General features: G+C 44.8%; 1 protein-coding gene across 2 annotated transcripts in view; it reads left to right on the top strand.

Annotated features, from left to right (window-relative positions):
• Window positions 1-1,862: 1,862 nt before the first annotated feature.
• Window positions 1,863-14,508, top strand: part of PLPPR1 (phospholipid phosphatase related 1) — a 127,702-nt gene continuing 115,056 nt past the window's right edge. Inside the window, exon 1 of one of the 2 annotated variants that reach the window (XM_030470438.1) lies at window positions 1,863-2,133. The gene's annotated coding sequence lies outside the window, so the exon portion shown is untranslated. Of the gene's footprint in view, window positions 2,134-2,256; window positions 2,888-14,508 lie in introns of those variants that run through there. The other variant, XM_030470439.1, reaches the window with a different exon arrangement.

A 14,508-nucleotide genomic window follows, 5' to 3' on the forward strand; every position in this document is an offset into this window, starting at 1 on the left:
TAGTATGTCTTCTGGAACTGCCTGGCCTACTTTAGGCTAAAAATAGCCCTTGTTGCTACTGCTGTAGCTCCACGCAAGCCACACAACACCCACACGAGGAAAAAAATCCTTGTGCCCTGCTGAGCTTCCCTGAAACAACAAGCAGGTCAGAAATCCATACAACCAAAAAAGCAGGAGGAATAACAAATTTTCCTGCTCTGCTTCTACTAGGCATGCTGATGGTGTAAAGTAGGGAAACAACAGGAAGGCATGTTAGTGTTTTGGTTTCCCTTTTGCCTCCTCCACATCCACCAAGGACAGTAGATACTACTTCTCTTATGCATAGATGTGTAAGAAACAGTGAAACTGCAGAGATGTGAAGCTGCAAAGAAGACATTTTCTTGTTAGTTTCCAATCAGTCATTCTTCAAATTAGCTAAGCTTGATTGACCTGTTGGGTAAATATTGGTCTTTGGGTATGATCAGACCAGTGCTGCCCATGCTGTTGCACTGTTTAAATGAACAGGAATAGAAATACCTCTCTCCTGTAACTGAGACATCTTCCATGTGCTGTGCCTGTGCTCCTGTGTCATACAAAGGAAAAGGGCTCTGGATACATGAATGTTTTCCTCTGCATTGCAGCGGACAAAACTTAACACTTCTAAGTCTGAAGTGCCTAACTTTACACTATTTGCCTGCTTCTGCCCCTCAGTCCATGTGGCCCATGGTGAGCTGGTGAGACACAGTCTGGGCTTCCTGGTCATGTTGGGCAAGTCATGTCCCTGCTGAATGGCACCATTCTCCTCTTCTCTGAAATGAGTACCCAGAGGCACTTCTGCAGCAACCTTGGCAACTAAGGGATAAAACTCCATTGCTCCACAGATAAAAAAATAGTGTTTTCATGATTTACTCTAACTTGTGGATGCTATTTTTTCTATTTTACAGTTTGGATATATTGACAAGAGCACTTCACATTGTTGTGGGAAGCCAGGGCTCTGTGCTCATCAGCAGTAGAATAACTCCTGGCTCACCTTTGCTTTGCCTTGCCAACGGGGAATTTGGCTTTCAGAGAGCTGGGGCGGTACCATTCTCACTTCTAATAACCCAGCTGTGACTTGGGGGCAACCCGGAGCCTAATGCAGAGTAAGAACAAGCTGCTCACTCCTGTGGCATTCTCGATGAGCTCCGAGGCAAGTGTTTGGGTCACGCTGGGCACTGCAGGTTCTGAGCAGCCCAGCAGCTGGGACCACTACCACACTGTGCAGCACTGTCCTCAGTGCCTGCATAGGAAGGCAGCGGCCAGGGGAAAGAGGCACAACAGCGGCACCAGGGTCTGGACCATAGCCTGGATCCCACACTGCTGCCATGGCCGTGCCTTGTGCTCCAGCGTGTGAGGGGCCTCTAACCCAGAGCATCCTGGCGTGTAGGGGCACCAGGGCTGTTTGGGAACACCCAGATCTCATCTCTCTGTGTGGTCGCTTTCCTCCCCGGATTCATTCTCCTTCCCACCTCCCTTTTCTTGGGGTGGTGAGCAGCCCAGCCCGTGGTGATGCTGGAGGTGTATGTTCGCCTCGGCAGGGGCCGTAGGGAGGATAGCAGGAGGGAGCTGCTGAGCAGCGTCCAGCCTCTGCCTGGCAATTGCCGGATTACAGGGAGAATGTCCCGGAGCTAGGGAGATGTCGTGGTGCTCCCCGCCCCGCAACTACAGGAGTGGTAGCGGGGGAAGCCCCGGGGACCGGTGGCTCTGGCACAAAGGAGGGAGCCGGGGCCACGAGGGGAGAGCCGCGGCGGTGCCGGGGGGATCCCTCTCCCTCCCCTCCCCTTCGCCCGCCCCTGTCCCCTCCCTCAGCTCCGCAGCCGGGCGGGGGACTGGGAGCCGGGTCCGGCGCAGGGGGAGGCAGAGGAAGAGGGGCGGGCGATGGGGAAGGAGCTGTGCCGGTAGTTCTCCGGACGTCGTTAGGGAGAAAAAGGGGACGGGAGGGGGGGGAAAGAACAGAGAAGAAGGAACCGGAGCGGGGAGGGCGTCCCTTGGCCCCCGCCCTTCTCCACTGCACCGAGGCGGGAGGGCTGACCACGATGCCCGGCCGGTGGGTGCTGCCCGCCCGCCCGCATGGAGACAGCCGCCCGTAAGGGGGCTGCCGCGCCGCACCGCGGGGTGAGCCGGACCGGGAGAGGGCGGGGGGGACCCGCGGGGGCTGCCCGTGGGACCGGCGGGGTGCGGGGGGCCGGGGCGGGGGGCGGCGAGAGGCCGGGAGGAGCCCACTGCCGGGGGGAACTCGGGGAGGCGGTGGGAGCCGGCGCGGCTGATGCCCCTCTGCCCGCCCGCCCTTCTGCGAGCCGCGGAGGGCTGGGGCGCTGGAGAGGCTTGCGGGCTCGTCCTCTGCACCTTCAGCATCGCCGGGGGATCTCGGAGCGCCGCGGGGGCCGCGATCTCTGTCGGTGCGGTACCTGGCTCGGCAGAAGGCGCTGGGCCGCCCCTTCCACGAGGGAACCGGCTCCAGCGCGAGGGAGACCCTCGCCGCCACCCCTGCTCCCTGCGCAGGCGGGCATCACGCCAGAGCCCGAGCCGGGGGCCCGGCGCAGCGAACTCGTTCCCCAGGCGCAGCGCGCGGCCGGGGCTCCCCGAGGTACCGGCGGCCGTGCCGGTGGTGGAACCGCGTGGGTAGTCTCAGCGCGGCGGGTGAGGACAGAGCGGTGCTTCCCGCGAGCAGCCCACTGTGCGGAGAGGCGGGTGTCGGTGCAGGGGGACACCGCGTGTCTGCCACTGTGCTGCTGGTGTGTCCTCCCTTCCTCCTTCCCGGCCTCTCGCAGTGCTGTGGGGTGGCGGGTGGATCGGGAGAAGGCTGGATGCTGCGGCGGGGCGTGATGGACGCAGTGCGTGCCGAGGAAAGACGCTTCGGAGGAGGGAGGTAGGAATGACACTGTGTGCAATGTCCGTGTGCGGTTTGGATGTTCTGAGAGACCCTGAGTCGTTTTGCATCTCCGGAAAGCCTAGATGGTACCCAAAGGAAAAAATGCAGGCATTTTGTTCGGCTGTCACTTAATGCTTGCAGGTAGCGAGACGAGATTTCCTAGCTGGTATCTGAGGTTGTGCAATATTTCTTTTGATCCCTCTGGGGTAGTACGTAAGAAATAAGAGGGTAATAGTAACACTACTTGTCCTGCACATGGTGTGGTCTTTCTGGAGGCATGAAGACACCTGGGACAGAGCAGGGACTTGAGGTGACATCCTCCCGATTGCAAATGAGATGGGTATGGTGGGGTAAAGCAGATGTCTGGCTTTGTGCTCAGATTTCTGCCTGTTTCTACTTGGACAGAAAAAAGGTTTATAAAAACGTTTCGGTTTTGTACAATGGCTCTTGTGCTTGGCTTGGGGGAAAAAACGGTTTTCAGAGGAGCTACTGCAGAAGGGGTTACCTCTGAGGCAGTGGCTACTCAGTGTGATTGCCCTCAGCAGTTGAATTGCAAGATTCAGTCCAAGGACATTGCTCTGGACCTCCATCTAATTTAAGTCAAATCACTGCTCTCAGATGTGATTTTTGGGGTTCTATTTCTGAAAATAAAGATGGGTAGGACCTCAGGGGAAATTTGTCCATAGACGAGTCTGAATGTCCTGTACAGGAGGAGAACCTGTTTTTGAGGCTTGACACAGGGTAGGAAAAAGGACAAAATTTACATCAACTGAGGATCTGTCAACTACTGGGTGCTTTGGCAACAGCCCCCTACTACCTCCGTATTTATTTGTATTCCTTCCTCTCCTCAACTTTCATTGCTAGCTCTCATGTGGCATATTTCAGTGTTGGCTTATGCTCAGTCTAGGTGGAAAACCAGTGACATGGAGAAACATGCTAAACCCTTATGTATCAATAAGTTTGATACGCAGGGCTATTTCTCCTTTGATGGTGGATGTGAACTTGTTTCAGAATCTGTAGACTTGCTGAGCAAAACTGTGCCAGTTGTTAGTGCTTATTAACCTGTTTCAACAGACACAATGAAGACCATGGGGTTTTTTTGTTCCTTCCTTCCCCTCTCCCCCTCATAGTTGATAAGATGTCAGAGAAGAGAAGGAGCTTGTGGGAAACCATATCCTTAATTCCTCAGCCATGCAATCACATCTGCTCTGTTACAGAACATTTTGCTGGGTCTGTAATTGGAGACATATTTTGGCTGAATTGAGAGAGTTCAGTAGCAGATGCAGATTTTTGAATTTGCAATTGCATCATAGCTGTCTTTCTTTTTTTTAATATTATACCTTAGTTTTCTTTGACAGCTTTGAGCATCATGAAAACTTTCAATTTTTTTCTTTGGTCACTCTTCCCTGCCTCTTTGTTGAGTGGTAGGAGTCTAGATGCACTTTGTTGTTTTGAGGGATTTTTTTAAATTGGAAAACATTTCCGTAATTGTTAATTCATCAGACAGAATATTGCACTGATTAGCCCACTTTCCAATGCTCTAATTTTTCTTCTTAATAGTTACTGCAGCTACAAATATAAATACCTTGCAGTTCTGTAGATAATACAAGAGCATGGAAGAAGTGTGTTTTTCTAATTGTGTTCAGGAGGACCTGTTGTAAATATCACTTTGACTGGAATTTGATTGTGGAATTGTCACTTATCATGGCATTAGGCCCTCAAGATATGCAAACTTCTCTAATGGAAAATGGCTACATATCATCAATATGAGAAAGAAATAATTCTTTAATTCACTAATGCTGACCTATTTGTACTGGTTGAAGTTATGCTGAAAGACTAATTTTTAAGCTGGTGACTCTTCAAGCGTAAGATCTGTCTTTAAGGTTATTTTTCCCTGTCATTGTTTCCTGAAAAGAAGGGTAGAACAAAGACAGATTCTGTACTGCTGGTACCAGAAGCCTCTATGAGCCTCCCTCTTCTCTCTCAACTGGTGTATGCCAAGCAAATGTGTGAGACATGGTCAGTTCTCCATGAGTTTTCACACAAGGGTGCAGAAATGAGCTGTGCCACCTCATTCTGAGAGTCTGAAATCAAAGTTGTTGTTTCTTAGGAAGTGAGGGCACCCCTGCTTAAGACAGCTGAAGTCTTGAAGCCTTTGCGTGGCTTTTAGTCCATTCTTTCCTAGGTGAGATGCCCATGTTCAGTTTTGTTCTGTAAACTTCGTTGGCAGCTGGGAGGTTAGTTCTCCAGAACTTGCTGCATAGTGTCTGCTGTGGCTCTAACTGGGGGTCTGAGGTGCTCTGTGCTTTGAATTTTCCACCTCTGTAGGAAATCCACGCTCTTCAGATAGCTTGATGTTACATTGAGTTCTTTAGATATAGCCCTGTGCTCTTCACAGGCCATGTTTTCTTTCTTTTTGGACTTTTCTTTATTGTTTTTTTTATCTGATCGCACACAGATAAGAGTAGGTACAAACATCTGTCTGCAAACCCAGTTCTTCTCTGAAGTACACTTAAAGCTCTTGGGGGTTTTAATAAGGAGGGTGCTCGGATGGGACATAAACACAAAACTTCGCAAACAACATGTTTATTGCTACTAGTCTGCAAAATTGGTGCTGCAGCTTGTTCATATATCCTCTCTTACCTATTTAGGCATTGTTTGGTGGGTTTGCATATCCAGGGTGAAATCTGCTTTTCAATGGTGCTTTTCAGAAATGCTTGCTTAGCAGCAGCTGAGCACAGTTGTGATTATTGTTCATGATGCATGTCCTGTTTCTGAAAATCTCATGCTTTTGTTAAAATCATGCTACCATCATTGTCTATTGGATGGCATGAACAAAGAGTGAAAAATGGAGGCTACAGAACCAGTGGTTACTGAGTAATCATTAGCTGGGTTGTTAGGTATCAGGTTAACATTCATCTGTTTCCTCCCTTTTTGGAAAACCTGCTGCATTGGTAGCCCGTACGCTGTCAAAACAGCTCTGAAGAGCTGCCTGTCTGTGTCGTCAACAGTCAGATCTCCTAATACACAGTAAATGCCTGAATCACCTGTAACAGTGATGGGGGCAATTCCATGCATTTGTAGGGAGTGGAGGGTAGTGTCATTCATATGGTAACCTTTGCTGTACTACCCCTTTTTTTTTTTTCTAATAAGCAAGTGGATCACAGTCTGTCCATCCTATTGAAATGCAAGATAACTTTCCTTACCCAAGTGGGTTTTTATGTTTTATTTCAAAACGGTCAAACTTTGCTAGTGCAGGGCACAGGACATCCCATGACAGTGTCTGGTGTGTCTTGTGCAGCTGCTATCCTTTCTGATTGTGATTGAGGACATAATTAGTCGGAAAGGAGTGGCTACAGGTGGAGAAGTAGGGACAGAATGGGCTCATATGTATAAGACAGTGGTTTGATCTGTTTTTCTGAAGGATTCATGCTGCATTATTCTAGTTTCGTAACCAGAATGAGAATTAGCTTCAAAGCATATTCACGTGCAGAAATGTGCTGATCATTGATTTACCATGCCGTTTAGGCATATAAGGACCAGCATAAATGTAAAGGCATGCTTCTGCCAGATGGAGGTTTAAAGTTACCCATAGGCTTGGACATCCATTACATTTGGAGCAAGATTTCTGCTTTTCTTGTTTTAAAGGTGTTACTTTTATTCATGACAATACATGGTGGTTACATTGCCACACAACCTCTACCCCTTGAAGCTATTTGTTAGACAGCCTTGCCAATGCACCCCTCATTTGATTTTTATTTTCTCTTTGTTGTGCTCTGGCAAGTGGAGGGCTGATTCTTTGCTCAGAAAAGTTATTCTATGGAGGAGCAACATTTAGTGTTGATGACTCTTACTATTGATGACAGAGAGGGTTTGCAGAATTCATGGCAAATGTCTGTGAGACACCGACTCTTTTAATGGCTATAAGTCCACTATTACAACCTCAGCAGGCAGAACTGATTTTAAAATTGAAGTTGGAACTCTGCAGAATTGCAAAACTGAGCCTCATTCCTAGGTCTTTGTGAGGACAGATGCTGTATAAGTCATAGAATCATAGAATCATAGAACAGTTAGGGTTGGAAAGGACCTTAAAATCACCTAGTTCCAATCCCCCTGCCATGGGGCGTCTTAAGAAACATGTCTGAATCTCATGCCTGGTGTCCTTGGCATAGTCTCATCTGAGTGGACCTGAATGCCTGCTTAGAGTTTGTCAAAGCTAATGGGTTTCTAGAGAAGCTGAGAGTTGGGCCCTCTGAGAAGAGCTGCCCTCTTCAGTAACTCAAACGGGAGCGTGAATTTCAGCATGAATTTGCATAGATGTTCTGTGTGCTGCTTTTTAGTGCTTTGCTGAGGCACCAGTGAATTCAGAATCCTGCTTCACCATCCATCAGTTTAAATCAATCCAGGAGGAGAGGAGAAGGAAAACAAAATCCAACTTTGATGGAAACGCACATACTGCAAAAGACAGTTGTATCACATTTATATTCTGCTGTGTGCTTTTAAATATTGTAAAATACTCACAGACACCCACACTTGTAAAATACTCACTGACAACAAAATGAAGTACATTTAATTTTCACATACACAATAATTTATTGTATTTGCTGAGTAATTACTGGTAGCTCCTGTATGGTAACTGATTTTTCTACTTATTCCAGGCCTTCTTCCATTCCTTGTCCATGGAGAGGTGTGCTTAAATGCATGAACTGAAGATAAACTCAGTTTGTATTAGCTATTTGTGTTTAAATTGACTGAGATATTTAGCAAGAAACTTGAAAAATAAAATTTCATAAAGCACAGCTGTGATTTTTGGAGCATCCCATGAGAACCATTTATGGGAGAAAGGAAAAGCATTAGAAGAATGAGGAGTCATTGTAAAGGCATGCCTTTTCTTCCCTAAAACACCTAGATCATGCTCCTTTGTGCTCAAAGCTTTCATTTAATACCAATGAAACATGCTCAGTAACCTCTCAGAATAACACAGTTCTGATGGCAATGCTGTATTTGGATAAATGACGACACAACGTGATGCAGGAATTTTGCCTTCTCACCGAGCAAACCTGCTGGACAAACTCACATCCTCCAATGCTCAAACTTTTTCCTGCCTCTCAGAGTGGCCTTGGCCTTGCTTGTGAAGGGCTGTGCCAGCTCAGCAAGCAGACCAGAGGACGAGCAGGGCGGGACAGCCTACAGAATGCAGGACTGTGGGATGATGGCCCCGGTAGACTGCAAAGTGTCCCAGATCCATTTGTTTCTTTGTCAGGATTGGCCCACTGGTTGCTCTGAGCATGACTCTGTGCATGGAGAGGTACCCTGGGGAGGTGTCTTACCAGCCATGGTTCTGCGAATGCTGCCAGCAGAGGAGGGAAAATACATGTGTGCGAAACAGGAGTATGCACAGCTTTTTGGTGTGACTTAGAGATACGTGAGGTTGCTCAAAACCTTTGCGAGGTTGCAGAACCATTGGCTGTAACTTAAGCTCAAAGTGGAACAAATTTTGAAGAACTGGGTGTGAAACACTAGCTGACAGTGGATCATCTTTGCAACTAGGGTCTTCAGGGATTTGAGTTGCTGTTAGAAAGGTGTCCAACTTAAGAAATACATGGTGGTAGTTGGTATGTTTCTTAGGAGCATGACCATGTTAGTCAGGAGACACCAGTCTCCAGCCTTATGCCTCTTACACTGGGCTGAGTCAAGGGAATTTCAGGTCTCCCCAGTGCAAATGTAAGCCACAAACTGATGAAGGTTTCACATCCTTGCGTCACTCAGACAAATTAGTCTAGATTATCTTGAGAATTCAGTGCGTGTTATTTCAAAATACATGAGAAGATGTAGCAACTTGTCAGCCATGAAAGCCATTAGGAGCGGGTAATGTCTTTCAGGAAATAAAATACCAGAAAAATAAAATGCCATTCAAGAAATACCTAGCTTACTGAGGCTTTCACTGAGGCCCTACCACTTGCTGGCTGCATGGGGCTGCATATTCCAAACGTACACATAGTACATCATAGACATAACATGGTGTCCTGGGTACGTGGTTGCAGGTTGGTTTTGTGTGTCAATGAGCATCAGACAGAAGCCAGCCCTCTGAAAACTAGAGGTGTGTCATGGGTTGTAGCAACCATATTGCTGCTGAGACACTGCCAAAAACATAAGAGAAAAAATGTTGGTTCATAATCGTTTCAGGCACCGCTACAACAGTGGATGGAGAGAGGCCATTGTTTATGTGGGGTTATCACACATAGTGCTGCTTCTGCTCTCATGCGTGCCGTGAAGCCAGTGACCCAAGCATCTAAGAAACAACTTGGAAATTTTCTGATATCTTAGGTCAGATAAGGACAGAGGCAACTGAAAGGAAAGAAAATGTGAGGTCTGGTGATATTCAGCTTGAGCTTTACACAGAAGTTATGATGCCAGTGCAGAGACAGCATAAGGCCACATTAATCTGTCCTGCCATTCATCGTGGAGATGTAATTCACATTAGCAGAACAGCACTTGGCCCACCCACAGGCTGTCATGGAGTTCAGCTCACTTGGGGGATATTGGAGCTGGACTGTGTACACATGCATCAACTAAAAGATTATGCAAGGCAGTTGCAGAATATAACTAATTCACAGGTGTTCAGACAGAAAAACAGTGTCTGTGCTACAAGAAATCATCTTTAAAGAGAAGCTCTTCAAGGACTATATGCCAATCACTCACTTGTGTGATAAGTATGAATGTGGAGGAAATTTTGACTAGAAATGGCTGGTCTGTGACTTTGTTTCTCTTATGCAGGCAGTTTCCATAGCAAAATCAAATTCTGGAATGTACAGTTTTCTGCAAAAATTACTCAGTTCTGAAAAGTTTTGGCCCAAAACATTGAGCAAAAATATTATGCATACAAATGTATTTTCTTTTCTCTCTGCAGAGCTGGTTTTTTTGGAGGGTTTGTTTTAGTTTACTTAAAATTGCAAACATAAAATGATCCACCATTTTGAGTTGCATTGGGGTTTTTTTGTTTTATTTATTTCCATTTATTTTATATTCCAATTATATTTAATCCAATTATTATATTAATTTATATCCAATATTATATTCCAATATATTTGTTACTTATTAATTGAGAGTATGAGTAGTTTTCTGTTTTTTCTGTCGTGTTTGTGTCTTGAGATTGGAAGAGAAGATTCTGCTTTAAAGTTTGCTATGTAGAGTAAGAGAATGGATGTGAATCTTGGAGTAACAAAAAGAGATTAAGGATCCAGTGAAGGTCTCCTATCTACTAATTCTGTTTGTGTACATATCTATGTTCATTAATTGGATTCTTGTAGAGACTTCCTTGAGTTTGTGGTTCTGTGATGGAAATAAGAGATAAAGTAGGAAAGCTAGGAACCGTGAAGGAAATTGTTTCAGGTTGACCAAAGCCATAAGCTGTTTTTCTTGCTAACAGTAAGAAAATGGGTTGTCATTTCAGATAAAATTAAATACTTTGTTTGATTTGTACCTCAGTTTTATGTATTTATGGTTTGCAGCTTCTTTCTGTAAAATCTTTCATTTATTTACCCCTTCAATTTTGAAACTACGTACTAGAGTTGTTGACTAAAAGTGTGTCTCCAGGCTCCTCTGCTGCTCTTTCCTTTGGATTCACCAGTTCCCTTAAGGAAAAGCACTCAGATGGTGCTCAACAGAGCAGCAGTGGTGTGAATTGGATGAATTGCATTTATTTAGTATTGCCTGTGATTCCCCAGGAAGTGACTGCATTTGTCCCTATGGAAAAAGGACCACCAAAGACAGATTTTCCTGCCACTCTGTAACAGCTTCTGAATTAAAAGATTGAGATGTTCTTAAAAAAAACCCCCAAGAACAAACAACCCTGTAACAACCTTGTTACCTAAGCATGACATCAGACCTCATTTCTGATCACCACAAGAATCATGAATAAGCTACTTGCAGGAAGAAATATAAATGTCAGGCTAAACAAAGAGTGACTAAAAAAGGCCCTGGCTGGAATGACAAAAAATGAGTAAATATTATTGACCTTATTGTCCTCCTGATGGCTTTATTCTCTAAATAGGAATACATATCAAGGAAACGGTCAATAAACTTTCTGACATTTTTTCAATACTGATAACTCTGCATTTCCTAGCATGATAGTCTATCATCTTTTCCAGTACATAATGATCTGCAATTAATCTGCAGTCATTGCGGTGGACCAATGCCAACCTCATGAAGTTCAACCAAGCCAAGTGCAAAGTCCTACACCTGGGTCGGGGCAATCCCAGGCACAGCTACAGGTTGGGCGCAGAAGAGATTCAGAACAGCCCTGTGGAGAAGGACTTGGGGGTATTGATTGATGAGAAACTGAACATGATCTGACTTCAGTGTGTGTTCGCAGCCCAGAAACCAACCGTATCCTGGGCTGCATCAAAAGAAGCATGACCAGCAGATCAAAGGAGGTGATCCTGCCCCTGTACTCTGCTCTTGTGAGACCCTACTTGGAGTACTGTGTGTAATTCTGGTGTCCTCAACATAAGAAGGACATGGAGCTGTAGGAGCAAGTCCAGAGGAAGGCCACAAAGATGATCAGGGTGCTGGAGTACCTCTCCCGTGGAGACAGGCTGAGAAAGTTGGGGCTGTTCAGCCTGGAGAAGAGAAGGCTGTGTGGAGACCTCATAGCAGCCTTCCAATATCTGAAGGGGGCCTAAAAGGATGCTAGAGAGTGACTCTTCATCAGGGACTGTAGCTATAGGACAAGAGGTAGTGGGTTTAAACTGAAACAGGCGAAGTTCAGGTTAGATATAAGGAAGAAGTTCTTTACTGTGAGGGTGGTGAGGCACTGGAACAGGCTGCCCAAAGAAGTGGTGAATGCTTCATCCCTGGCGGTGTTCAAGGCCAGGTTGGACAGAGCCTTGGTTGATGTGGTCTAATGTGAGGCATCCCTGCCCATGACAGGGGGGTTGGAACTAGATGATCTTAAGGTGCTTCCTAGTTCTAACCATTCTATGAGTCTATGATTCTATTTATCCAATTAAACGCTCATGTCTTTGGAATCAACACCACTAGGGTGCTTAAAGTAAAACCAAAGCTTTTAATAGATCAACTAATCCATTTCAAGATGAAGCTCATCCTGTAATGTCTTTCAACCCAGCAGTTCTGTAAGCATTCTTTCAGTGCTCAAAAAAAACTTTAATTATTGCCAGGTAAGACCTGCTTTGAAAATAATTAGTATTGATAGTATTAATTAATAGTTAACATAAAATATGTTCTATCTCAGGTTAGACAGAGTTAACTTGAGAATAGATGTTATTACCATTCCTGGTGACCTGGAGTTAGGACAAAAGTTGGAATATATTGTTCCTTCAGCATATGACTTTGAAATTTGTATTACTCATCTGTGTCCAGGATACCATCAATGCACAGATCATCATTACCCTAACTTACACTGTTAAACTGGACTGTCGAGGTACTTGCTTTCAAAATGCGTTGCTCGTCACCACACTCCTGGTAGTGACTAAAGATCTTAGTCCACGATGTCAGTGCCCTCTTGGGAGAGCACTTTCTCTTTGGTCTCTGTCTGATGGCAGCATTGGAAAGAAAGTGACAGCCATAGAAGAGAATATGCCGCTTTGCTTAGGAGAGTATGGCAGTGATGATGATGATACACACCCAGCGACCAAAGTTTTCTACTGTGGACTTCATTTCAACATTATCAGTAAGCGAATTTCTGACCAAATTTGCAATTACTATTTTTTTAAAGTATTTTAAGATTTTTTTTTTAAATACTAGAAATATGTACTTGGCTACTGGCTTAGGACTAGTGTTCTTTTTTCTGTAAGTCTTCATTTGATAACCAGAACTCATCTTGGCTAACATACAACCCTGTCTTCCTCAGACATTTCTTCTTGGTAAACTAACATCTTCATAACACTTTCTTAAATTATTAATGTTGCCATCCCTTTATAATGGTAAGGCTTCATTTATCTTGAGAAGAATTCCTCCCCTGGTTTCATTTATACAATAGAGACAGTTTCTGCGGCTGTCAGAGACTTGGTCTGATAGATGTATCTCGCAGTCTCTAAAGATGACTTAATCCAGTCTGAAGTTATTCGTGGGGTTCTTGGCTGAATAACTCAGTGAAATGGCTTCACTGATCTAAAATGCATGCACTAGAGAGCAAATGTTTGGGTGCATTACTTTTTTTATAGGGCACAAAAGTATGCTTGAAAGTGTGAGTGACATGAGTTCTGAAGACAGGAGGGCTTAAAAAATGGTGACTGTTAAAAGAACAGAATGATTTGTTGAGTAGAGGCTACTTTTCATTATTATTTTGATATATATTTGTCTGGCTCCTAAATTCCTGCTGAGATCATGCTGATTCCTGATTCTAAGATGTTTGCCCTGGAACAGAGGGCTAGCGAAACAGCTCTTTAGCTTTAAATCCCATTATACAGGTTTTATACTAAATTTTACTATGGAGCGCATGCAGAGCACACTTACTATTTGCAGTGATGTGATGTGGAATGATTTAAAAAGATCTTGCCATGGAACAATAGAAAGCAATAATTTTTAAACTGCCATTTCTGTTCCTTGTTATTTGAAGTAGGGATAGATAACCATGGCAAAATACTGAGTATTATTGCTTGTAGAATTTCATTTAGCTGGGTGATCTTCAGCAGAAGCCAGTCAATGGTGCAGATAATAAAAAAACCCCAAACAAAACACCCCCCCCAAAAAAAACCCCCCCACACACACAAAAAGAAATCCCACCAAAACCAAACCACCAAAAAACCCAAACAAACAAACAAAAAAAACCCCAACACCCAAAATCAAACCAAACAAAAAAAACAACAGCCCCACACCAAAGGGAGAAGTATTTATCTCTATTATAACGCATTCAACAAGGGAAATAAGCAGGAATAAAAGCTACACTGTTTTGCTAGGAGAGGGGAATGAGTCAGGCAGTAAACGGTATGTTAATCAGAACAGAGAGAGCACAGTGAGCATTTCAAGTAAAGCTGCACCATTTCAAGTAAAGCACAAGACAGAAAGAACGTTCTGAGATTTTTTCATTCTGTGCCTCAATGAAGAGGTAGTGTCAGTACCTAAATGGGTTTTGATGTGCATTGAGTGGCTCCGCAGGCAGAGGAAAAGAGATGATAGGAGGTCAGGATACCTCAGGCTAGTTTGTTTTCTTTGTGTGGTGCTTTGTCCCTTGTCATCTCCTCCATCCTCTTGTAATAGAAAAAGCATTTTTTTCTTCTCTGTTCATGCCCTTTGCCCTGAAGCCAGATGTACGAGGTGCCCATTTCAGGACTCAAACCAGTCATGTTCATCTCCTTCCTTCTTCTCAACAACATTTCGTGTACCTTAACGCAAGCTTTTTCTGCTTTATAGACCTACTTCAGTGTGACTCTCTCAGTCACACAACTTTTCTGGGTTTGTTTACTCATATGTATTCAAGTGGCAAAGCCCTCAGCAGCCTGGCTGATAAAAGTAAGGTCCTTTTCAGCTTGGTTCCCAGCTTGGCTGTCGGAGCCTGGTGTTCTCTGACCTTGCCCGGGTGTCCAGCCTTGGCCTTCCTTAATATACTGATCTTTTCAACCCTTGTTTACTTTTGTCTCTTACAGTTTTGATTCCAC

This window comes from Strigops habroptila, chromosome Z (assembly GCF_004027225.2).
Source record: "Strigops habroptila isolate Jane chromosome Z, bStrHab1.2.pri, whole genome shotgun sequence".
NCBI classification, from domain to species: domain Eukaryota; kingdom Metazoa; phylum Chordata; class Aves; order Psittaciformes; family Psittacidae; genus Strigops; species Strigops habroptila.